The sequence below is a fragment of the Lolium perenne genome, chromosome 7 (assembly GCF_019359855.2).
Source record: "Lolium perenne isolate Kyuss_39 chromosome 7, Kyuss_2.0, whole genome shotgun sequence".
Taxonomy (NCBI): domain Eukaryota; kingdom Viridiplantae; phylum Streptophyta; class Magnoliopsida; order Poales; family Poaceae; genus Lolium; species Lolium perenne.
This window is the reverse complement of record NC_067250.2, coordinates 52827384-52853219: the sequence shown is the minus strand read 5'-3', so window position 1 is coordinate 52853219 and position 25836 is coordinate 52827384. Positions and strand designations below refer to the sequence as shown.

General features: G+C 46.6%; 1 long non-coding RNA gene across 1 annotated transcript; it reads left to right on the top strand.

Annotated features, from left to right (window-relative positions):
• Window positions 1–11180: 11180 nt before the first annotated feature.
• Window positions 11181–12769, top strand: LOC139833395 (uncharacterized). The gene is made up of 2 exons (XR_011749068.1): window positions 11181–11567; window positions 12374–12769. It is a non-coding gene; the product is annotated as an uncharacterized lncRNA (long non-coding RNA).
• The last annotated feature ends 13067 nt before the right edge of the window (window positions 12770–25836 follow it).

The following is a 25836-nucleotide window of genomic DNA, read 5'->3' as shown; positions in this document are numbered from 1 at the left end:
GAGCTGAATGCTAGTGATTTTAGCACTATCCTCTGAGAAACTCCTTCTATAGCAAATCATCTTGAAGAGGTTTAAGAGTTCTTGCGGTGATCCCCTAATCTTCTCGCATGATCCCCATTGCGGTACTCTAATTGCTGCACAAAAATCACTGAATGGCAAGTTGACAGCTTTATTGTAAATTTTATACTGGACCGTGGGGTTAGATCGCGACCAATTGAACTTAAAGTCCTACACAAAAGACATAGTTAATTTTGCATATTGTCTTGGCTCTCCCTCAACAAAATCACTCAGCCCTGCAATAGAAATTAGACTTTGAACATCTTCAAATATTCCTGCGCTTCTCATGAAATCCGTGCACGGGTAGTAAGAGGGGTATACTCCCTCTTCACGGTTCACTCTCATGACTTGTTGAACCTCCAATTCTTGTTGGTTCAATTGATATCTATTCCACTCCATTTTCTGAAATTTTCAACAAACAATATAAAAATTTGATTTGGTGACATATAATCAAGGGAAACTACCATAGGAACTTGCTAGAGTACTAATCATGCATCAAAACTAGTTTCTACCACTTAGAACAAGCATGCAAGCTCACTAAACATGTTACCTACAGCAGCAAAATATTCAAGATATACTCAACCAAACAAAATTCTACTTGGATGGGTGGAGGAGTCACATACCAAGGAGCAAATGTGCCAAATTTCAGCAAGAAATCTGGGCTGAGCAAAGAGATCGAGAAATCTGGAGTTCTGGAGCAAAAACGCGAGTGAGAGGAACCTGGTACGAGTTTTTTCGGGAGAGAGAAGGTGCTGGGAGAAAGAGATGGCAAAGTGGGGCAAGGAGGGGCCCACACCACAGGGTGGCGCGCCCACCTCCTTGGCCGCACCGGCCTGTGGTGTGGTACCCTCTGGTGCCACACAGGTCATCCTCTGGTGCTCCCAGGTGCCTCGTCGAAAAATAGGATCAACGGTATAATTTTTGTGAATTTTTGAAAACTTTGAAAAATGCACATTTCTGGGTATTTAATTTATTATTACTGGCCAGGAAAAATTTTGAAATCTCCAATTAACTAAGGAACTTTGCAAATTAAAAATGCTACAGCAACTAGAGCAAATGGAGGAAGAAAGAGATGTTGTTTACCGCCTCTATGCATATAAAAAGTATTTGTTAACAAGGTTGATCAAGTCTTGCCACCAAATAAATTTTACATAGCATAAGAAGAAATAAACCTCAAATCAATCATGTTACCTTGAATTGTATTGATATGGATCCAATCACGAGAGTTTGATATTCTTCTTTAGGCTCATATATAGGACAATCAATAGTTCCCACTTTGATAGTTCTCACATTAGAAATAGTATTAACTCCGCACACTTTATCAATCTTCTTGGGGAAATAGACGGTATGCTCTTTATCATCAATATTGAAAGTAACCTTTCCTTTATTGCAATCAATAACAGCCCCTGCGGTGTTAAGAAAAGGTCTCCCAAGAATAATAGACATATTATCATCTTCAGGCATTTCCAACACAACAAAATCAGTTAATATCAAGCAGTTAGTAGTAACTTGAACAGGAACATCCTCACATATACCAACAGGAATAGCAGTAGATTTATCAGCCATTTGCAAAGATATATCAGTAGGTATCAACTTATCTAAGTAAAGTCTCTTATAAAGAGAAAAAGGCATAACACTAACACCGGCTCCCAAGTCACATAGAGCAGTTTTAACATAATTATTCTTAATAGAACAAGGAATAGTAGGTATACCTGGGTCGCCCAACTTCTTTGGAACTTTGCCATTGAAAGAGTAATTAGCAAGCATAGTGGAAATTTCCTCATTGGGGATTTTCCTTTTGTTAGTAACAATATCTTTCATATACTTCGAATAAGGTGGCAATTTAATAGCATCAGTCAAAGGGATTTGCAAGAATAAAGGTTTCATCCAATCACAAAATTTATTATAGTGTTCTTCTTCCTTTGATTTTAGTTTCTTAGCAGGAAAAGGCATTTGCTTTTGCACCCAAGGTTCTCTTTCATTACCATGTTTCTCAGCGATAAAATCTTCTTTAGTGTACTTTTTATTTTTAGCATGTTTTTCAGGTTCTTCTTCAACCTCTTCTTTATCAGGAGTATCATTCTTATCATTATCTTTATCATGTTCATTACCACTTTCAGTTTCAGCATCAGAAATAGAAATACTATTAGGATCATTAACAGGTTCAGAGGATTCTACAACATTTTTATGCTTCTTCTTCTTTTTCTTCTTAGAATGAGCACTAGGTTCAATGCGTTGAGAATCTTGTTCAATTCTTTTGGGATGCCCTTCAGGATATAGAGGATCCTGGGTAGAGACACCACCTCTAGTTGTTACTTCATAAGCATGTTTCTCTTTAGAATTATTCCCTAACAAGTCATTTTGCACTTTAGTGAGTTGATCAATTTGAGTTTGAATCATATGAAAATGTTTAACAAGCATCTTAACATCATTGGAGGTTCTCTCTACAATATCATGCAATTCACTAATAGCTCGAGAATTTTCCATTAAATGATTCTCTACTCTCATATTAAAATTTTCTTGCTTAACAATATAATTATCAAACTCATCTAAGCATTGTGCAGGAGGTTTCGAATACGGAATATCTTCCCTAGTAAAGCGTTGAAGGGAGTTTACCTCAATCATGGATGAAGGGGGAATAATCTCACATATATCTTCTATGGGAGGAAGATTCTTCACATCTTCAGATTTAATACCTTTCTCCTTGAGAGACTTCTTGGCTTCCCTCATATCTTCATCATTTAATTTAACCATACCCCTCTTCTTTAATATTGGCGTTGGAGTTGGTTCAGGCGTAGTCCAATCATCATGATTCCAGCCTATTTTAGCCAATAATTCTTCAGCGTCGTCTGGAGTTCTTTTCCTGAAAACACAACCAGCACAACTATCCAGGTATGCCCTAGACTCAATGGTTAGTCCACTATAAAATATATCAAGTAAATCATGCTTTTCCAAATCATGGTCAGGCCGAGCTCTAATAAGAGAGCAAAATCTCGCCCAAGCCTCAGGCAATTTCTCTCCATCTTCCTGGTTGAAATTATAAATTCTCTGCAAAGCTATATGTTGAGCACTAGCAGGAAAGTATTTACGGAAGAAAACATCAAGCAATTCTTTTGGACTTTTAATAGAATTAGGTGGCAAACTATTATACCAAGTTTTAGCGTCATCCTTTAATGAGAATGGAAAGATTTTAGCAACAAAGTAAGTACGCATCTTGACATCATCAGAAAACAAGCTACTTAGAGTAGATAACTCAGTCATGTGTTCAACAGCACTCTCTTTTTCAGTACCACAAAAGGGCGTTTTCTCAACAATAGCTATATGAGATAGATCAAGAGAAAAATCATAATCTTTATCCTTAATGTTTATAGGAGATGTGGCAAACTTAGGATCAGGAGACAGTTTATATCTAACAGCATGTTCTGCAAGCAACTTTTTAATTTTTCTTGCATCAGTAGTAGCATTGCATTTTTCAATAAAATCATCATTAAGCTCCACATAATCTTCATCAGGATCATCACTAAAATAATCAAGTTCAGGTGAATTAACAGGTGTAGTAGCATTAGGAGTTTCAGTATTTTCAATTTGTCTAGACCTAGCAATCGTAGCATCTAGAAAAGATCCCAATGAACCACTATCATCAAGCACAGCAGAAATATTATCAATATTATGAGAGTTTTCAGATTCAGCAGAAGTACCCGCATGTGAAGCATGCGGCGGTGAAACAAGTTTATCAATCACAGATGGTGAATCAAGAGCAGCAGAGGTACTCAGAGTTGTACCTTTTCTTGTAGTGGATGGTAATATGGCGATCTTAGTATCGCGAGGTTTACCCATGATGGAGAATTTGCAGCGAACAATATTAATCCAAGTGAACTTCCAAATAAAGCTATGCTCCCCGGCAACGGCGCCAGAAAATAGTCTTGATGACCCACAAGTATAGGGGATCGCAACAGTCTTCGAGGGAAGTAAAACCCAATTTATTGATTCGACACAAGGGGAGACAAAGAACACTTGGAAGCCTTAACAGCGGAGTTGTCAATTCAGCTGCACCTGGAAACAGACTTGCTCGCAAGAGTTTATCAGTAGTAACAGTTTTATAGCAACGGCAGTAGTGAAATAACAGCAGCAGAGTAACACAGACAGCAGTAGTGATTATAGTAAACAGCAGGATTAAAATACTGTAGGCACGGGGACGGATGACGGGCGTTGCATGGATGAGAGAAACTCATGTAACAATCATAGCAGGGCATTTGCAGATAATAATAAAACGGTGTCCAAGTACAAATCAATCAATAGGCATGTGTTCCATATATAGTCGTACGTGCTCGCAATGAGAAACTTGCACAACATCTTTTGTCCTACCAGCCGGTGGCAGCCGGGCCTCAAGGGAAACTACTGGATATTAAGGTACTCCTTTTAATAGAGTACCGGAGCAAAGCATTAACACTCCGTGAACACATGTGATCCTCACATCGCTACCATTCCCTCCGGTTGTCCCGATTTCTGTCACTTCGGGGCCATCGGTTCCGGACAGCGACATGTTTATACAACTTGCAGGTAAGATCAATAAACAATGAATATCATGATGAAACAATAACATGTTCAGATCTGAGATCATGGCACTCGGGCCCTAGTGACAAGCATTAAGCATAACAAGTTGCAACAATATCATCAAAGTACCAATTACGGACACTAGGCACTATGCCCTAACAATCTTATGCTATTACATGACCAATCTCATCCAGTCCCTACCATCCCCTTCGGCCTACAGCGGGGGAATTACTCACACATGGATGGGGGAAACATGGCTGGTTGATGTAGAGGCGTTGGCGGTGATGGCGGCGATGATCTCCTCCAATTCCCCGTCCCGGCGGAGTGCCAGAACGGAGACTTCTGGCTCCCGCGACGGAGTTTCGCGATGTGGCGGCGTTCTGGAGGGTTTCTGGCGACTTCGACTTCTCTTCTTGCGTTTTTAGGTCGAGGCCGATAAATAGTCCGAAGGAGGCACTACTAGGAAAAGGCCTAGCCGTAAGACTGCCATCAGTGGCGCACCATGCCTGCTGTGCGCCACTACTACTTAGCGGTGGCGCACCACAAAACGGTGGGCCACTGTTACAAAAGTAGTAGTGGCGCACCTTGATTCTGGTGCGCCATAAGTAAGTGGTGACAGGAGGCCAGATCCTCCCCAACCTAGTAGTGGCGCACGTCTATGGGGTGCGCCACTGCTACATTCCTTACCTATGGCGCACGTTGTAGAGGTGCGCCACTGCTAGGAGGTGTCCGGAGACCGTTTAGAGATGATAGGCTTAGCAATGGCGCACTGCTGTGGTGCGCCACTGCTACATAGGTTACCTATGGCGCATGTCATTAGGTGCGCCACTGCTAGGGGCTGGCCAGAGCCCCTTTAGAGATGAGAGGCGTAGCAGTGGCGCACCACCTAGCAGTGCGCCATTGCTATGTTACCCTAGCAGTGGCGCACGGCTATGTGGTGCGCCACTGCTAACCTGGGACCATTTCCTGCTTTTCACCCTCCACTCACATGTGCCACCCACTTTCCCCAAACACTCTTGCACCACCACCTCCCACCAAATCTGGATCTGGTCGTGTTGCCCCTCCTTCCCACCTCATTTTCACCTCTTCATTCACCAAAATTAAGTTGGTAAACTTAATTTTCTTCATAGGTAAGTAATGGTGAAGCTTTCTTAGCTCAATACCTACTCAATCTCAACTTTTTACCTCATCCAACACTCTAGGTCTCGCCGTATCGGTAACTTTGTTGGTTTTATGCTTTGTGTGTGACCGGTTCCGATCGTCTTGCACACACACGTGTGTGTGCACATATGTTATGCGAAGCTCATGTGTTGTGCGCATGCGCGAAAAGCTTGTCGCGATCACGTGCATGTGTGTTGTTGTATGCGAAGCCGCCTCCACAGGTGGTGTATATGCAAAGCTCTCCGATCCACACATGTGTTGCATGTGTTTGTTTGCAGGGATTTGAAATGCGATGGAGTTGCCAATATTTTGCCGAAACGTTGATTCATTTCCGTTTCGGCGAATAGTGGGCATACTCGCATATACATATGTCCTATTTTTAGGGAAGGTCATGCCAAAATTTTCTTTTGGTATGCTAAGATATCCATTTTCTCTATACCCGCAGCGACCATGGTCCGCATGATGAGCGAAGGCGTTGTGGCTAGGTTTTTGAAAGCCGCGACAGCCGAGATGATTAGAAATAACCAAAAGGAGATAAGATGTCCGTGTCGAAGATGCAAGCTGACGAGCCTTATGGACCCTAAAGCCGATATGGTGCGGGACCACCTTCTCATGCGTGGTTTCATGGATGGCTATCGGTGGGAAGGCGACGAAGAGGATTATGAATTTGTCCATGGGATTTCAACAAGAAATAAGGAAGGAGGTGATCAGGATGTAGAAGATCTCGGGCATGATCAGGATGTAGAAGATCCCGGAGATGATCATGATCACAATGTGGGAGATCCTGGACCTGATGATGAGGAAGATCAAGATGGAGGTCATCATGACGATCATGAAGATGAAGACGATGGACCATCGTCGATGGACTGGGTGCAGGACCCTTATCTTCAAGAGCTGCTTCTCAAGCGAGACGAGTAACGCAAGAGCTGCCGCCCGAGAGAAAGCCAAGATGGATCAACTGGAGGTAGACGCGGTTACTCCATTGTATGAAGGATGAAGGCCGGAGGATACCCGCCTGAAAGTAACGCTCATGGCACTGGAGATGAAGGTAAAGCACAAAATGACCGACAAATCCTTCAACGACAACATGTCATTCTGGCAGGAACGTCTTCCCAAAGGTAACACGTGTCCGACTAGTATCGAGGAGGCCAAGAAAATCGTGTGTCCTCTGGATTTACCGCATGTGAAATATCATGTGTGCTTGAACGATTGCATCATTTATCGGAACGAGCACGCGGCGTGTACCATATGTCCGGTGTGCGGCGTCAGTCGGTACAAAAAGGGGAAGAAAGCTCCTCGGAAGGTGGTGTGGTACTTTCCGATCACTCCTCGTCTGCAGCGGTATTTCGCGGATCCTAAGCAAGCAAAGCTAATGCGCTGGCACGCGGAGATGAGGAAGGTAGAAGATGACGCAGATGATCCGGACAAAAAGGAAAAGGACAGGATGTTGAGACACCCTTCGGATGCTAGCTGGAATGCGTTGAACCTCGAGTACCCAGAATTTGGGGACGATCCTAGGAACATAAGGCTGGGCGCGAGCACCGATGGAGTCAATCTGTTTGGCAGCCAGAGCAGCACGCATAGCACCTGGCCCGTGTTTGTGTGGATGTACAACCTCCCCCCCTGGTTGTGCATGAAGAGGAAGTACATTCAAATGAGTATGCTAATTGAAGGGCCGAAACAACCAGGGAACGACATCAATCTGTATATGGGGCTTCTGAAAGAGGAGCTAGCCACGCTATGGGACACGCCTGCCAATACGTGGGACGCCGCCGCGGAAGAATATTTCCCTATGAGAGCCGCACTGCTCACGACGGTGCACGACTTTCTCGGTTACGGATATGTCGCGGGGCAGGTGGTCCACGGATTCAATGCATGCGTCAGGTGCATGGACGACACAACGTACCACCAGCTAGATAGAGATCCCGGGTCCTCGAAAACGGTGTTCATGGGACATCGAAGGTGGCTTCGCGAGGACGACGCATGGAGGAAACGCAAGGATCTGTTCGATGGTCAAGACGAACCCCGAAGACGGCCACGTACGAGAAGCGGCGAGCAAATAGACGAGCTATTGAAAAATTGGAAAGAGTGCCCACCGCCAGGAAAGAAGCGAAAGGCGCCGAGCCGCTGCTTAAGGTATGGAAGACGAGGTCTGTTTTCTGGGACTTGCCGTACTGGAAGATCCTCCGTGTGCCTCACAGCCTTGATGTCATGCACATCACGAAGAACGTGTGCGAGAGTCTGCTTGGTACCCTCCTCAACATGCCAGAGAAGACCAAAGATGGGCCGAAAGCAAGGTACGACTTGCAATCAATTGGGATCAGGGAGGAGCTTCACGCGGGACGCCCTAATGATGATGATGATGACGATGACGATGATGAGGCGGAGGACACGCAAAGTCGTCGCAAGGGCAAAAATGCCAAAAAGATTGAATATTACTGCCCCCCGCGTGCTTCACTCTAAGTCAGAAGGAGATCGAGCAGTTTTTCGACTGTCTCCTAGGAGTAAAACTTCCCTACGGTTACGCGGGGAAGATAAGCAGGTACCTAGACAAAGCGAAGCAGAGGTTCAGCGGGATGAAGTCTCACGACTGTCACGTGCCGATGACGCAGATACTTCCGGTTGCAATCCGTGGGATCATGGACGCGCACGTCCGTGAAACGCTTTTGGCCTATGCAACTTTTTCGACGTCATCTCTCGGAAGTCTGTTGGCGTGAGGCAACTTAGAAGGCTACAGGAAGAGATCGTGGTGATACTGTGCGAGCTTGAGATGTACTTCCCGCCCGCTTTCTTCGACGTTATGGTGCATCTGCTGGTACATATCGTGGAGGATATCATCCAACTGGGGCCGATGTTCCCGCACGCATGATGCCGTTCGAAAGGATGAATGGTGTCATCAAAGGGTACGTTCGCAACAGGTCACGTCCGTACGGAAGCATAGCCAAGGGCTTTCGACCGAAGAGTGCATCTCCTTCGCACGAGTTATCCAGAAATCGAGAACCCCGTTGGCCTGCTCCGTAAACAGCATCTCGGGAAGCTCGCTGGATGGGGTCACCGCGACGGTAGCCGCGAAATGCATGTCGACTTCAAGGGTCGAATCGCCGACTTTGAAAGAGCAAACCTAGTCGCGCTACAACACATAGACGTGGTCGATCCTTGGGTGGTAGAGCACAAAACCTTCATCGCAAAGACGTACAGTGATCAGGGCCAACAGAGGACAGACGGAGATATAATCAAAGAGCACAACTCAACCTTCACGCGGTGGTTCAAGGACAAGATGCTGACGTACCCTATAGACGAGGATTCTTCTGCGGAAGAAAAACTCATATTCGCCTTGTCACAGGGCGCCGAACACAACCTGATGACATTTCAGGCGTACGATATCAACGGCTACACATTCTACACCGAGGAAAAGGACATGAAGAGCGATTATCAGAACTCCGGGGTAACGATGGAGTCCTACACCGGTGACGTCAAGCAGAGATACTACGGAAAGATCGAGGAGATCTGGGAGCTGAGCTACGCCGGAGAGAATGTGCCGATGTTCCGTGTCAGGTGTGCCAAGAACGTCATAAAAGAAGACCGGCATTTCACCACCATGGTTATACCCGAAGCCAAATCCAAGACAGCGGGCGCAAAGGTCACCGCGAAATATGAGCCATGGGTACTAGCTTCCCAAGTGGACCAATGCTTCTTCATTACCGACCCGCAAAAGCCCAGCCGTGTTGTCGTGAGGAGAGGCAAAAGGAGCATCATCGGAATGGATGGAGCCGCCAACGAGCTAGACTTTGACCAGTACGGCGATCCGAAGATGGAAGATGACGATGACGATGATGAAGAACCATACACAACAAGAAGAAGCAGGACCACCCTACCTAAAGGCCGTCCATTCAAGAGAAGAAGTCTAGGAGTTCCGGGGCTAAATTATTCAACCGCGAGAAAGAAGGGCAAGAAGATTGTGAAAAGATAATTATGTATCATTTTTTTTAGATCAATTATGTATCATTTTCTTGTATGAATAATGGATGTCATATTGTTAATCTACACATTGTACCGATCAAAATAGACATATAATTTATATTTTTGGATATTTTCTAGATTCTATAGTATTTTAAATATTCTACATAATAATAATTATTTATGCCTTTTATTTTGGTGTATTATGCTATGTACTATAGTGTTGAATCAATTTAATGAAAAAGTGAAAAAAATGGGGCCGCCAGGGTTCGAACCTGGCCGGCCAGGTTTGGCAAACCAACCAAGGGACAGAGCCAGTGCGGTACTAATCGATTTCTGTCAAACCCTGGTCTGTTTGCGTTTGGACCCAAACCTATACTGGTAGTGGCGCACCCCTAGAAGTGCGCCATTGCTAAGACTCATAGTGGCGCACCCCTTGAAGTGCGCCATTGCTAAGGGGGTCCGTGACTTAGACAAAAATCCCGGCGCGCCGTCCCTTGGTTCTCCCATTCTCCCCACTCGCTCTCGATTCACCTCCCACCGGCGACGCCCTCTCTGACGCCACCTCCCACCGGCGACCACCGGCGGCCGCCCTCCTCGATTCACCTCGGACCCCGGCGACGCCCGCCACGCGCAGAGCGACGCCCGCCGGCTACCTGCCCCCGCCCCTCCCGACCGCAGTCATCGGGCGACGGAGAGGCTCCCCTCCCGGCGGCGACAGGTACCTCCTCCCTCCTCCCTACGCCTCCCTCCGCCCGCCGTCTTCTTTTCGGGGCCTCCCCTTCCCTCCTTCACCCCTTCCCCCTGGCCGCCCCTCCCTGCCATGACCCAACCCTAACCCTAGAACTGCGGGTCGGGAGATGGTTTAACGGCGGCGGGAGGTGGTTCAACAGCGGCGGAAGGTGGGCGAACGACGGGACTAGGGGAGCCCGGTGCCCTCTCCCATGGACGTCGCAAAAATTCTGCCCGCCGCAAGACCGTCACCGCCATGGACGTCGTGCCACTACGGCTTCGGAGGCTGAGCTTGGGAGTTCTCTTTAGCTGGGTTGGCCTGCGCCTAGAGCTGCTAGGCTTTCGATTTGGATGCGTGAATGTAGTCTGTAGCGAAAATTGTTGCATATGGATCGATGGATGGATGAATGAATGAATTTGGTGTTGCTGGATAATTGATTCCGTGTCAATCGTGCTTGTGTAGAAATATTTGTTCCTCAACTTTGCTTGTTTTCATCCTTCGTATACATTATTACTTTGTGGATTGTTGTCCGGAATATGAAGTTACTTTGTCACAACCTCGTAAATCTGAATCACCAATTTACAGCTAGCGTGGATTGCAAATGACAATAATTTTTACAATCATCTGCCTCATCATTGTTATTCCACTGGCTGTCATTCTTTCTAACTGAACATGTCCTGAAATCGTAATTTATTCTTGCTGAAAACTATTTTAAGTGCTTGCTGAACATTGCTTGCTGAACATTGGCATACTGAACATTGTGTGAAAAAAGGGAAAATTGGCATACTGAACATTGCTTGATGCTATCTGATTCTGGCCATAGTCTGTAGTGTCATTTTCCTATGTAAAGTTTCCATTTATTTGATTCCTTTTTAATGCTGATTTTAATGCTGCTAGGTGTGTATGTTGCTGCTACTTCCTGGAACTTGAGCACCTGACCTGATCTTCCTCGACCCGGAGCAACGCCACCGTCCCTCTTCTTCCCCTGAGCGACGCCGCCGTCCCTCTTCTTCCTCTCCGCCGGCGACGCCTTGCGCTACCACCCCTCCCCTTCTTCCTCTCCACCGGCGACGCCCTGCGCCCTGCACCAGATCCCACCGCGCAGGTACGTCCCCCTCGATTCACCTCCCCGCCGGCGGTCGCCTCCCCCCTCGATTCTCATCTGCTATTTAAGTTAAACAACTTACATGTGCTATTATTTTTCATATCTCTGTTTCCCTAAAGGTGAAAAAAAAGAAAGCTTCTCTGTTTGAACTATTTGTTAGGTGTCTTTGTTAGGTGCTGCTTTGCTTGATGCTCTTTGTTAGGTCTTCTTCTTTGTTAGGCTGTTAGGTGTTGTTAGGTGCTGAACTGAAATTCATATTAGGCTGTTAGTTGATCTGTCTACGAAAAAATATGTTCCTTGTTAGCATGGTGAGGTGCTGCTAGGTGAGGTGCTGCTAGGTGCATTGGCTTAATTTGAAGGAAAAACATATAGATAAATGGCTATGTGCACCGACCAGTGAGCATTTCCTTCATAAAAAAAATAAAGAGCTACCCTTTTAGAGTGAAATAGGCCAAATCTAAACTAACTTGTTAGCAGTTTCATTTAGTTTAGGTGGCAGTAGCAAATTTAGGTTTAGGTGGCAGTAGCAAATTTAGGTTTAGGAAATTTAGGTTTAGGTGGCAGTAGCTTAGGTTCATCCACTGCTGCTGCTACCTAGTTGCTCCTCAGTAGCTTAGGTTCATCCACTGTGCTATGTGCTTGCTTGTTGCTGCTCCTATGTGCTTGCTTGTTGCTGCTGCTATTTTGGGAAGTCTATGGTTTTCCCTTACAACATACTACTGCTGATTTAACTGCAAAAGAATTAGTAATGAAGAAGAAGCATGGCACTATATTGATGCTCACAATGTTCATTTTGATGTTTACAGCACTAGTTGTTGCACGCCGCGCCGCCCTGACCTCCACGCGCACCTTGGAGCAGCAGCTGGAGAAGCACGCCGCGCCGCCCTCGACCGCTGACGCCGCCGCAGAGGACCGCCGCCGCACTTGCAGACAGGTAGCTTGTTGTTGATGCATGCTGCTAGCTAGTTGCTGCTGCTAGCTGTTGATGCATGCTGCTAGCTGCTGCTGCTACTAGCTGCTGCTAGCTTGCTGCTGCTTGCTGTTGATGCATATTGCTGCTAGCTGCTGCTGCTACTAGCTGCTACTAGCTGTTGTTGCTGCTGCTGCTGCTACTTGCTGTTGATGCTGCTGGTGTATATGGTGTCATATTCTTGTGCATGTGCCATGGTGCTCAGCTGGTGTATATGAGGAACAATTGTGCATGTGCCATGGTGCTGAGCTGGTGTATATGGTGACATATTCTTGTGCAGGGATCGACAGAGTTGCCCATTATCGCCGAAATGTTGATTCATTTCCGTTTCGGCGAAAATGGGGCACTCATATGTACATAAATTAGCATAGGTCATGCCCAATTTTGTTAGTGGAATGGATCGTAATATGGTTCAAAAATGTAAACATGTAGGATGGACGGTCCCGGTGGCCGGCGAGGCGGTCGAGGCCGCGGTCCTGGGCGCCCCCGGGGCCGGGGAAGGGGCCGCCGCGGTGGAGCAGCAAGGGCCCCACGGTCACCGTCACCTGCATCCTCCTCGTCTTCGGATGAGGAATGCTGCTTCGAGTTCCTCCTCCGCATCGACGACGACCCACTCGGCATCAAGAGGCTACCGGACAAGTTCGCCGAGTTCGTCGACGGCGTCGAGCCGGCGCACTTGCAGCTACGGGAGGCAGGCTGCAACTTCTGCCGCTGGTCCGTGGAGGTCCTGTTCGACGGGCAGGGCAAGATGTACCTGCACACGGGGTGGGACAAGTTCGCCCGTGACCTCCACCTCGAGCCCGGCTGCCAGCTCACCTTCCTGTACGAGGGGGACGGCGAGATGATCGTCAAGGTGTTCGACGACACCGCCTGCCGTGTGCACTACCCCCACACCGGCGAATCCGGCTCGGACACCGATAGTTAGAACTTTTATCAACTCTATCTTTGTTGCTTCGTGTTGTTTGAATTCTATATTACATTGTATGAAGCTACGATGTTAGGTATGATGATGTTATGTCCAAATATCAATCTCTTGTGCATCCTACCTTGCCATTCCATTTGCTTTGGTATCTCAAAATGCCGATGATTAGAATGTTTGGTCAACTGTACACTCCGGGGTGACGCCAGTGAGCCTGGTGTGATGGCACAAATATCAATCTCTTGTGCATCCTACCTGGCCTCACTGACGCCATCCCGGGATGTTCATATTTGTTTCGACCAACAATGTATGAGGCATTCCATTTAGTTCATACTAGCTACTTCTTAATTGCATTGGCCTTTCTTCCATTGTAGTGCCGATGATTAAATTGTTTGGTCACTTGTACACTCCGGCGTGGGGCCAGTGAGCCTGGTGCGATGGCACAAATATCAATCTCTTGTGCATCCTACCTGGCCTCACTGACCCCATCCCGGAATGTTAATATTTCTTTCGACCAACAAAGTATGAGGCATATGATATCTAGTTGAGATACCACTTGGCTCTTTCTTCCATTTTAGTGCCGATGATTAGAATGTTTGGTCACCTATACGCCGCAATATACTTTGTAGACGGGCCCCCCTTTCCCCAGCCGCCGTTCCGTGAACGAGTCCTTGACGAGACAACAACGCCGACATGCCTCTCCGGTGCAGAACCACGCCAGTCCAAGCCGCCTCCCTTGTGGCCGCAAGGGAGGCGGCTGGGACTGCCGTGGTTTTGCGCCGGAGAGGCAGATCGGCGTTGTTGTGTCGTCAAGGACCCGTTCATGGAACGGCGGCCGGGAAAAGGGCGCCCTTCTGCAAAGTATACTGCGGTGTATACTGCAACTATGGTTTCTGACCATAGTATTTGTGTTGACCAATAATGTATGAGGCACTTATTCCATTTTGTCATTCCATTTGCTTTGGTATTTTCAAAATGCCGATGATTAAAATGTTTGGTCACCGTACACTTGGGGGTGGCGTAAGTGAGCCTGGTAAGATAGCACAAATATCAATCTCTTGTGCATCGGACTTGGTCTCACTTACGCCATCCCTGAATGTTAAAATTTGTTTTGACCAACAATGTATGAGGCCCTTGTCATTCCATTTGCTTTGGTTTTTCAGAATGCCGATGATTAGAATGTTTGGTCACCTATACACTTGGAGGAGGGGCCAGTGAACCTGGTGCGATGACACAAATATCAATCTCTTGTGCATCCTACTTGGTTTCACTGACGCCTTCTCTAAATGTTCATATTTGTTCCGACCAACAAAATATGAGGGATTCCATTTAATTCATACTAGCTACTTGTCTCTTATTTGAGTTTGCACTTCTTAATTGCATTGGCCGATGATTAAATTTCGTGGTCACTACACTTGGGGGAGGCGCTAGTGAGCCTGGTGCGATGACACAAGTATCAATCTCTTGTGCATCCTACCTGGCCTCACTAACGCCTTCCCTAAATGTTAATATTTGTTTGGACCAACAATGTATGAGGCATTCCATTTAGTTCATACTAGCTACTTGTCTCTTATTTGAGTTTGCACTTCTTAGTTTCTTTGGCTTGTTCATATATGTGCAGATATGACGTGGTATGTCGTGTACAAGGGCAAGGTTCCCGGAGTCTACAACGACTGGGAGGAGTGTCGAAGACAGGTTCACCGTTTTAGCGGTAACAGCTACAAAGGGTACACCACTAGAGCGGAGGCCGAAGACAGATACGCACGCTATCTGGCGGGAGAGAGGACGGAGCGGAGGAGGAACCGGATGAAGACCACTATTATCGGGATGGTGCTAGTAGTGACTCTAGCTCTCTTCTATGTGATTGTACTTTAGATGATCGATCTTGTGTAACCACTAGCTCATTTGCGACTTTGTAACCCCGTAACTTGCATTGTAACCTCGTAACTTCTCTAATGTGAAATCTTGTGAATCATGTGGGGCTAATGTGAAGAATTATGTATGGATAAGTTGTGCTGTTGTTTATATGTGTTATGTATCCTGTATTGTGCTATTGTACTGTGATATACAACCTGTATAAATACCTGCCAGGATACAAAAAAAAAATTTCGAAATACATAGCAGTGGCGCACTAGTGGCCCATCAGTGGCGCACGTCCACTAACTAGCAGTGGCGCACTGCGCTGGATCCAGTGGCGCACTGCCCTGTGATCCCCTCCGAGACTAGCAGTGGCGCACCAGGAACCTCAGCAGTGGCGCACGTCCTGGAGACAGCAGTGGCGCACGTCCACACGCAGCAGTGGCGCACCGCCTCGCTGAAACAGTGGCGCACGCAAAACGGTAGCAGTGGCGCACCTCGTCTAGACAGTGGTGGCGCACTGCCATTGACCAACAGTGGCGCACTACTTTGGAGTAATAGTGGCGCACTGCTGGACATGTCAATGGCGCACCACGCAGTGCGCCACTGGTATCCAGGCTAGTAGTGGCGCACCCCTAGTGCGCCACTACTAGGAGTTAGCAGTGGCGTGATAGCAGTGGCGCACCACTAGTGCGCCACTGAAAGCTATATGTGGTGCGCCACTGATTGCCTTTTTCCTAGTAGTGAGGGCGTCGGAGGCCGGCCGAGGGGGCCACACCACATGGCCGCGCGGGCCCCCCCTGGGCCGCGCCGCCCTATGGTGTGGGGCCCTCGGGCCTCCACCTGGTTTGTCCTTCTGGCTCCGTCAGTTCTCTGGGAAAATAGGGCCTTCTGCATAAATTCCGAGGATTTTCCCGAAAGTTGGATTTCTGCACAAAAACGAGACACCAGAGCAGTTCTGCTGAAAACAGCGTTAGTCCGTGTTAGTTGCATCCAAAATACACAAATTAGAGGCAAAACAATAGCAAAAGTGTTCGGGAAAGTAGATACGTTTTGGACGTATCAGCGGTCCCAACGTTTCAAATGCGGCTTGAGATCAAAAGAAAAAAGAAAGTAGCCAGAAATTAGGGGGTACAAAAAAACTCCAAGAAAGGAAAGTTTTATCGTTCATACAGGCTGACATGTGGGACCTATGAGCCAGCAGAGTCCTAAACGTTTCAAAGGCGGCAGGGGATCAAAAGAAAAAGGAAATAGCCAAAAATCAGAGGGTGAAAAAAAACCAAGAAAAGAAAGTTTTATAGTACATAGAGGATGACATGCGGGTCCCATGATCCTGCAGGTTCCTCAACGTTTCAAACGTGGCATGAGATCGAAAGAAAAAGGCAAGTGACCAAATATGAGGAGCCAAAAATAATTCAAGAAAAGAAAGTTTTATAGTACATAGAGGATGACATGGGGGTCCCATGATCCTGCAGGTTCCTCAACGTTTCAAACGTAGCATGAGATCGAAAGAAAAAGGCAAGTGACCAAATATCAGGAGCCAAAAATAATTCAAGAAAAGAAACTTGATTGTACATAGAGGATGACATGCGGGTCCCATTTAGCAGCAGCGGTATCACCGTTTGAGAGGCGGCACGGGATCGAAAGAAAAAGGCTAGTGACCAAATATGAGGTGCCAAAAAAAATTCAAGAAAAGAAACTTGATTGTACATAGAGGATGACATGCGGGTCCCATTTAGCAGCAGCGGTCTCAACGTTTCCAAGGCGGCAAGGGATCAAAAGAAAAAAGGAAGTAGCCAGAAATCAGGGGGTCAAAAAAATCCAAGAATAGAAAGAATTTTGGTTCATAGAGGATGACATGCGGGACCCATGAGTGCCAAAAATAATCCAAGAAAATAAATTTTATTGTACATAGAGGATGACATGCGGGTCCCATTTTGCAGCAGCGGTCTCAACGTTTCCAAGGCGGCACAGGACCAAAAGAAAAATGAAGTAGCCAGAAATCAGGGGGTGAAAAAAAATCCAAGAAGAAAGATTTCAATTGGGCTGCATCTGGACATCTGGGCCTTCGAACTATCCTGCTTGGCCTTTTGACTCGTACAATTTCAGCCCACTCCAAAACAGGAAAGTTCGGAATTTTCTAAAAAAAACAGGAAAGTCCTATGCTTTGCAAAAACAAAAAAAAGGAGATTCAACATATAAGTTTGTTTATGTAAAAATAAAGATTTAATTTATCCGTTTGAAATAGCTCAGAGCGCAATACACTGTTTATTGTCTGCAAAATAATAAAGATATCACATGTTTGTTGTACGGGGAGGCTGACATCGGGGACCCATGAGCCAGCAGCATCGTCAACGTTTTAAAGGCGGCAGGGGATGGAAAGAAAAAATAAACCAAAAATCTGTTGGTAAAAATCCAAGAAAAGAAACATTTTCGTTCTAAGAGGATGACATGCGGGACCCGTGAGGCAGCAGCATCCTCAGCGTTTATTGTTCATAGAGGCTGACATGTGGGACCCGTGAGCGAGCAGCGTCCTCAACGTTTTAAAGGCTGCAGGAGATCGAAAGAAAAAAAAGCCAAAAATCGTTTGTTCAACAAAATCCAAGAAAAGAAACATTTACTGTTCTGAGAGGATGACATGCGGGAACCATGAGGCAGTAGCATCCTCAGCGATTTCAAGGCGGCAGGGGATCAAAAGAAAAAAAGGAAATATCCAGAAATTGATTAGGGGTTCAAAATAAATCCATCAAAGGAAACTTTTATTGTTCATAGAGGATGACATGTGGGACCGACCTGCCAACAGCGTCCTCATCGTTTCAGAGGGGGCAGGAGATCAAAAGAAAAAGGCAAATAGCCAGAAATTAGGGGTCAAAAATAACTCCAAGAAAGAAAACTTTTATTGTCGTAGAGGATGACATGCGGGACCCATGAGCCAGCAGCTTAGTCAACGTTTCAAAGGCGGCATGAGATCGAAAGAAAAAGGCAAGTGACCAAATATCAGGTGCCAAAAAAAATCCAAGAAAAGAAAGTTTTATTGTACATAGAGGATGACATGCGGGTCCCATGAGCCAGCAGGTTCCTCAATGTTTCAAACGTGGCATGAGATCGAAAGAAAAAGGCAAGTGACGAAATATCAGGATCCAAAAATAATTCAAGAAAAGAAACTTGATTGTACATAGAGGCTGACATGTGGGACCTATGAGCCAGCAGAGTCCTCAACGTTTCAAAGGCGGCAGGGGATCAAAAGAAAAAGGAAATAGCCAAAAATCAGAGGGTGAAAAAAAACCAAGAAAATGAACTTTTATAGTACATAGAGGATGACATGCGGGTCCCATGAGCCAGCAGGTTCCTCAACGTTTCAAACGTGGCATGAGATCGAAACAAAAAGGCAAGTGACCAAATATGAGGAGCCAAAAATAATTCAAGAAAATAAAGTTTTATAGTACATAGAGGAAGACATGCGGGTTCCATTTAGCAGCAGCGGTATCACCGTTTGAGAGGCTGCATGGGATCGAAAGAAAAAGGCAAGTGACCAAATATGAGGAGCCAAAAATAATTCAAGAAAAGAAAGTTTTATAGTACATAGAGGATGACATGCGGGTCCCATTTAGCAGCAGCGGTATCACCGTTTGAGAGGCTGCACGGGATCGAAAGAAAAAGGCAACTGACCAAATATGAGGTGCCAAAAAAATCCAAGAAAAGAAAGTTTTATAGTACATAGAGGATGACATGCGGGTCCCATTTAGCAGCAGCGGTATCACCGTTTGAGAGGCGGCAGGGGATCGAAAGAAAAAGGCAAGTGACCAAATATGAGGTGCCAAAAAAAACTCCAAGAAAAGAAAGTTGATTGCACATAGAGGATGACATGCGGGTCCCATTTAGCAGCAGCGGTCTCAACGTTTCCAAGGCGGCAAGGGATCAAAAGAAAAAGGAAGTAGCCAGAAATCAGGGGGTCAAAAAAATCCAAGAATAGAAAGAATTTTGGTTCATAGAGGATGACATGCGGGACCCATGAGTGCCAAAAATAATCCAAGAAAATAAATTTTATTGTACATAGAGGATGACATGCGGGTCCCATTTTGCAGCAGCGGTCTCAACGTTTCCAAGGCGGCACAGGACCAAAAGAAAAATGAAGTAGCCAGAAATCAGGGGGTGAAAAAAAATCCAAGAAGAAAGATTTCAATTGGGCTGCATCTGGACATCTGGGCCTTCGAACTATCCTGCTTGGCCTTTTGACTCGTACAATTTCAGCCCACTCCAAAACAGGAAAGTTCGGAATTTTCTAAAAAAAACAGCAAAGTCCTATGCTTTGCAAAAACAAAAAAAAGGAGATTCAACATATAAGTTTGTTTATGTAAAAATAAAGATTTAATTTATCCGTTTGAAATAGCTCAGAGCGCAATACACTGTTTATTGTCTGCAAAATAATAAAGATATCACATGTTTGTTGTACGGGGAGGCTGACATCGGGGACCCATGAGCCAGCAGCATCGTCAACGTTTTAAAGGCGCCAGGGGTTGTAAAGAAAAAATAAACCAAAAATCTGTTGGTAAAAATCCAAGAAAAGAAACATTTTCGTTCTAAGAGGATGACATGCGGGACCCGTGAGGCAGCAGCATCCTCAGCGTTTATTGTTCATAGAGGCTGACATGTGGGACCCGTGAGCGAGCAGCGTCCTCAACGTTTTAAAGGCTGCAGGAGATCGAAAGAAAAAAAAGCCAAAAATCGTTTGTTCAACAAAATCCAAGAAAAGAAACATTTACTGTTCTGAGAGGATGACATGCGGGAACCATGAGGCAGCAGCATCCTCAGCGATTTCAAGGCGGCAGGGGATCAAAAGAAAAAAAGGAAATATCCAGAAATTGATTAGGGGTTCAAAATAAATCCATCAAAGGAAACTTTTATTGTTCATAGAGGATGACATGTGGGACCGACCTGCCAACAGCGTCCTCATCGTTTCAGAGGGGGCAGGAGATCAAAAGAAAAAGGCAAATAGCCAGAAATTAGGGGTCAAAAATAACTCCAAGAAAGAAAACTTTTATTGTCGTAGAGGATGACATGCGGGACCCATGAGCCAGCAGCTTAGTCAACGTTTCAAAGGCGGCATGAGATCGAAAGAAAAAGGCAAGTGACCAAATATCAGGTGCCAAAAAAAATCCAAGAAAAGAAAGTTTTATTGTACATAGAGGATGACATGCGGGTCCCATGAGCCAGCAGGTTCCTCAACGTTTCAAACGTGGCATGAGATCGAAAGAAAAAGGCAAGTGACGAAATATCAGGATCCAACAAGAAAAGAAACTTGATTGTACATAGAGGCTGACATGTGGGACCTATGAGCCAGCAGAGTCCTCAACGTTTCCAATGCGGCAGGGGATCAAAAGAAAAAGGAAATAGCCAAAAATCAGAGGGTGAAAAAAAACCAAGAAAATGAACTTTTATAGTACATAGAGGATGACATGCGGGTCCCATGAGCCAGCAGGTTCCTCAACGTTTCAAACGTGGCATGAGATCGAAACAAAAAGGCAAGTGACCAAATATGAGGAGCCAAAAATAATTCAAGAAAATAAAGTTTTATAGTACATAGAGGAAGACATGCGGGTTCCATTTAGCAGCAGCAGTATCACCGTTTGAGAGGCTGCATGGGATCGAAAGAAAAAGGCAAGTGACCAAATATGAGGAGCCAAAAATAATTCAAGAAAAGAAAGTTTTATAGTACATAGAGGATGACATGCGGGTCCCATTTAGCAGCAGCGGTATCACCGTTTGAGAGGCTGCACGGGATCGAAAGAAAAAGGCAACTGACCAAATATGAGGTGCCAAAAAAATCCAAGAAAAGAAAGTTTTATAGTACATAGAGGATGACATGCGGGTCCCATTTAGCAGCAGCGGTATCACCGTTTGAGAGGCGGCAGGGGATAGAAAGAAAAAGGCAAGTGACCAAATATGAGGTGCCAAAAAAAACTCCAAGAAAAGAAAGTTGATTGCACATAGAGGATGACATGCGGGTCCCATTTAGCAGCAGCGGTCTCAACGTTTCCAAGGCGGCAAGGGATCAAAAGAAAAAGGAAGTAGCCAGAAATCAGGGGGTCAAAAAAAATCCAAGAATAGAAAGAATTTTGGTTCATAGAGGATGACATGCGGGACCCATGATCCTGCATCGTAAACGGCTCGATCGGAGAGCGTTGAACGAGATGGCGCGATCGAGAAAAAAAACAATGCCAGAGAGGCTGCCATCTGGGCCCTACATCCCTCGGCGGTGCGGATTTGCGTTGACTCGGCCGGCGAACCCGAGAATTCGAGATGCACCACGTCCCGGGACACCATACGCCACGTTTTGGTCGTTTTCGTCGTGCTAGGTGGCCTCAAAAACGAGAAAAAAACGTTTTGACATGCACAACGGAGAGACCAAAAATCGTCGGCCATGGTACACCAGCAACCACGGCGCGACTTCAACTTCGTCGGCCATGGCAACTTTTCTTGTAGTGGTGGTGGTAAATTTCACCAAACTCTTTGCAACTTTCCTATTGATGCCGGTTTTATTCTTTCCGAATTTACATATATCTTCCCATTCCCCAAGTTTTGGGTTTAGAGCGCAGCTCTGAGCGCGAAACTTTCTCCAAATTTTCGAAACCGGCACGTTTCTCATAACTACTTTCCTCTGAACAGAGCACCGCGGACGCCCGGAAGCGCCTCTTCGAGGAGCTTCTATGGGAGCACCGGGACCTTTCTGAGGCACATAGCAAATGCCAAGGTGAGTCCTCCTGCCTCCGGCATCTTTTTACCGGAAACTTTTCTCTTCTTTGTTATTTACACGTTTCTTGCCTAACAGCTATCCCGGAAGCTTCCCTTGAAGCCCTCAAGACCCAGCTTGCCGCAGCCCAAGGTACCGCCTCTTCTTTTCCGGTTGACTTGTCTCTCTTCATTTTACCAGATGCAATGTTGTTAACTTTTCCTTTCCGGGCTCTAGATGAAAAAGAGCAGCTCATCAAGGAGCATCGCAAGGCTCTGGATGCCCAGGAACTTTATTCCAAGGGGTTGAAGGACCAGCTGATCCAGCTCGGGCTCAAGCACAGCGAGGCGATGAAGGCCGCCCAAGCCGCCGCTGAGACCAAACTGAACGAAGCTCTGGAGGATGCGAACAACTCCACCGTGGTGCTGCGGACCGAGCTGGAAGAGGGGGCCAAGGCGCGGCAAGCAGCCGAGGATCGGGCCGCGCGCCTAGAAGCAGAGCAGAAGGAGTATGACCAACTGGTCATGCAAACTGACGCGCTTGCTCTCCGTAAGTTTTTCTCTTTTCTTTTCCGGTTTTCGCTTATAAGCTTATATTTTCCGGTAGCATGTCCTTATCTTTTTTCTTTGCCTCATAGGGCTCTTTCCGGATTCGCAGCCTCACGCGCAGAAGAAGGTGGCCGAGCGCCGGGTGCAGCAGGCATTCAAAAACCTTGATGCGGCCTGGGACCCCTATGACCATCTGGTCGCACTTTCTGCACGGGTCGCCCACATGCGCGCGGTAGACCGGAACATTGCGGATCTGCCTGACTTGGCGATCCATCTCTTTAAGGTGCTATGGCCTGAAGAGCAGGTACCGACAAGACTGACGCTCACCTCCGACTGCCTCAAGGGTGCCGGAAGGAGAATCCGTGAGTGGCAATGTTCCGCGGCTCGTGCCGGAGCTAATGCAGCGCTGCGCGTCGCGTGCTCCTGGTACCCAGACCTGGACTTGGACGCCCTCCACGGCGTGCGCGAAGGTGCTCCCACCGATACGGATCCGATCCTCACCGCGAAGCGGCAGGATCGCGCCTATCGGATTGCCGAGTACGCGCCGGTCCGCACCTTCATCGCCCCTCCTTCCGACGTCAAGGACTTCCCCAGCGACGAAGAGGAAGGAGAAGATGAGGAAGATGAGGACGCCGGAGAAGGTGACGCCGTTCCGGAAGGTCCAGAGGCCGGAGCTGTTCCTCCCGAAGCCCCTGCTGCTTGAACACTTACCGTGATGTGTTTACTTGCCTTTGTTGTATCTGAGCTTCAAAAACAATGTTTGTTAAATTCTACCCCGGTATGTCGGGGTCTTATGATGTAATATAAAACTTAGCTGCTCTTTTGGCTATGCTACATGTTATCTGCCGGTATGTTATGCCGGTAGCTTAGTAAGTTGCACTTATCTGTTTGACTTAGCATTTTCTTTAGTGTTTGATTTGATCTTGCACTGTGAAGATTCCGGAATTGTTTCCGCATCCAATTTGATGCACAATTGGTTCTTTCCCCTTGCCTCTGCCTACCTCTTTGGGTGTTTTGGCATGCGAGTTACAAAGTTCTTTTGCCAAGTGAACACTTTCTTGAACTTAGGAAAAAACTCGAAATTTTGCACAAAAAACCGGTACAACCGGGGTTAGTTAGATTTTTCCGGATTGCCTATTCCCACTCCCTCTCTCCATGGTGCACGTGCTTAATTCCTACCGGTTTATCTTGCTTGCCATGAAGCTGGTTTGCGGACAGCAGCAGAGTCGAAGACTCCGGTAGGTTTAGCACGTTACTAAACCGGAAAGAAAAAATGTTCACAAGCAACCGGCAACTGAAAAAATAAACATATTGCATGCAACTTAGTGGGGGTAGTCCCCGAGATTCATTCGAGGTTCCGACATCTTTTATTCATAATAGATAAGGTACAAAAAGGAACTTCTTACACCACAACTTCAGGAGTAGAAAGGACGCAACAAAGCTATGTTCCACGGACGCTTGGTCTCATCTCCGGATCTGTCCGCCTTTCCTTCTTTCCATTCCTGTGCATCAATTAGGTAGTAGGCATCATTGTGGAGAGCTTTGCTCACAATGAAAGGTCCTTCCCATGGGGGTGAAAGCTTGTGCCGGCCTTCAGTGCGTTGCACTAAGCGTAACACCAAGTCACCTTCCCGGAACACCCTCGGGTTAACCTTCCGGCTGTGATAGCATCTGAGGTTTTGTTGGTAAATGGTTGTTCTTGCCAACGCCAGCTCTCTTGCTTCTTCCAGCAAGTCCACATCGTTTTCTCGGGCCTCCTTTACCTCTTTTTCGGTATAGAGTTGCACCCTTGGTGAGTCGTGGAGAATGTCGGTTGGTATGACCGCTTCTGCTCCGTAAACCATGAAGAATGGAGTGTATCCGGTAGACCGGTTTGGAGTCGTTCTTATGCTCCACAGCACTGATGGTAGCTCATCGAGCCAACATCCCGGTGTCTTTTCGAGTGGTTCAATGAGCCTTGGTTTTATACCGGAAAGCACCAGTGTGTTGATTCTTTCAACTTGGCCATTGCCTTGTGGATGCGCCACTGAGCACAAATCTAGCCGGATGTTATTGTTCTCACAGAATCGCTTGAATTCTCCTTGGGCAAAGTTTGAGCCGTTGTCAGTTATGATGCTATGCGGATAGCCATACCGCAGGATGACATCTTTTAGGAACTTCACCGCTGTGTGGCCATCACATTTTGCGATAGGCTTCACTTCCAGCCATTTGGTGAATTTATCCACCATCACCAAGATGTGGGTCATGTTTCCCCTTGCGATTTTGAATGGGTCAACCATGTCTAGGCACCAAACAGCAAATGGCCACGTTAGCGGTATAGTTTTCAGGCCGGATGCCGGGGTATGATTTTGTTTGGCGTACCTTTGGCAGCCATTGCACTTTCTTACCAAATCCTCAGCATTTTCCAAAGCAGTGGGCCAGTAGAACCCATGCCGGAACACTTTTGCCACCAGCGCCCTTGATGAAGCGTGGTGCCCACATTCTCCTTGGTGAATCTCCTTAAGCATCTCTTTTCCTTCTTCCGGCTCCACACATCTTTGAAGGACTCTGGTAACACTTTTCTTGTACACCTCACCATTGATGAAGGTGTAAGCTTTGGCTCTCCGCTGGATCCTCCTTGACTCAGTTTCGTCAACCGGCAAGGTGCCGTTGATCAGGAATTCCTTAATAGGTTTAACCCACGATGGTGCTTCTCTAGCCGCAAACACCGGCACGTCTATCTCCATGCTATCGACAAGCATTGCTTCTTCCGGTATAGGCGTCGCAGTCCCTGAGCTTACCAGACCAGCCCCCGGGTTTACCGGAGCAGTCCCCGAGTGTGCCGGAACAGTCCCCGGGTTTCCTTCATCAATATCCATTGGCACCACATGTGATTCCGGTACGAAAATCAATTCCGACTCCGGACTTGGCTTGACTGATGGAACTCTTAAGTGCGCCAAGGCTATTCCGGGAGGAATTTCTTGCCTGGATGAACCTAGCTTGGATAAAGCATCCGCGGCTTCATTTTCAGCCCGCGGCACATGGTGAAACTCACACCCTTCGAAGAAGCCGGCAATCTTTTGCACATGAAACCGGTATGAGGCCATGTTGGCATCTTTTGCATCCCAATCTCCGGAACACTGCTGCACCACAAGATCTGAATCGCCGTAGCAAATGATCCGGTGTGCACCGATTTCTTTTGCGACCTTGAGCCCATGGATCAGAGCCTCATACTCAGTGACATTGTTTGATGCCCTGAAATATAC